Raw genomic sequence first — 1,123 nt, forward strand, 5'->3', positions numbered from 1 at the left:
CAAAGTGTAACATGACAGAATGTAAAACAGGCTTAATGGCACAGTAAGTGTGGAAAATGCTAATATATCCTTCCCTTCGTGATTCAACTGAAAAATTGATTCACTAGAACTTTGAATTCTGCAGCACAAGGAATTACAACAATTGTCCTGTGAAATATTCCTCTTTTAATTGAAGAGGTGCTCCTGTGGGAAGAAAAGAAGCAGATAACAGGACTAATATCCTTGTAACCATGCTGATAGCTGACCTCCAGGTATATAGACTAATGATATTTGCTATGAGAGTCCTAATACATGGAATGCTTTTTGTGAGATGACCTTGGTTGAGAATTGCTTTCAATAAACAAATATATGATCTATTGGTTTATGAAGCATGGTTCTCTAGAGAATGTTATGTAAGCTCTGAGGTATGAAATAGGGATTTTCATAACCTAAATTCATCCTAACTGGGGTATGAACTAACCTGCATAGCAACATGATGTACACTCAGTCAGAGAGTACAAGACTCTTACAGGAAAGAAAAATCCAGAGTCACATAGGGTGGTCCACACATCTTGCTGCCTATGTGTACCTCTTGATTGTGTGCATCCTTAGTGAAGTGTGATATTATGTAAGACATAGCATTTGTGTGGATATTAATCTATGTACCACCTCACCTGCATTGGAACCTCTCTCTCTACGGGTCAATTGAAAGGGTTAGGGTGGCATTGACATGCTTCTCAAACTGCCCTCAGATGCCTGTCTTTTATAACCACTTAGTCTCCTAGGTCAAGACTATTAGTCCATATTCTTTTTTTCCCCCCTCAATCGCTGACAATTGGTAGTTATTTATAAATATTTACTGTTTTTTGCTGTTACTATTATTTTTTTTCAAGGAACAGGGTCTTGCTCTGTCACTCAGGCTGGAATGAAGTGATGTAATCATGGCCCACTGCAGCCTGGAACTCCTGGGGTCAAGCGGTCCTACTGCCTCAGCTTCCTGAGTATCTGGGACTTTTTGTTTCTTTTTCTAGATAAAATTTTACACTGGTTACTGACAAGCTAAAAATTACCAAGAAATCTAAACTCACAAAGTCTATTTGTTGTTCTTAAAGTTTAAAGGGTATTTTGTCTGTTAGTTTCTCTG

Source organism: Mandrillus leucophaeus, unplaced genomic scaffold (assembly GCF_000951045.1).
Source record: "Mandrillus leucophaeus isolate KB7577 unplaced genomic scaffold, Mleu.le_1.0 Scaffold1113, whole genome shotgun sequence".
Classification (NCBI taxonomy): domain Eukaryota; kingdom Metazoa; phylum Chordata; class Mammalia; order Primates; family Cercopithecidae; genus Mandrillus; species Mandrillus leucophaeus.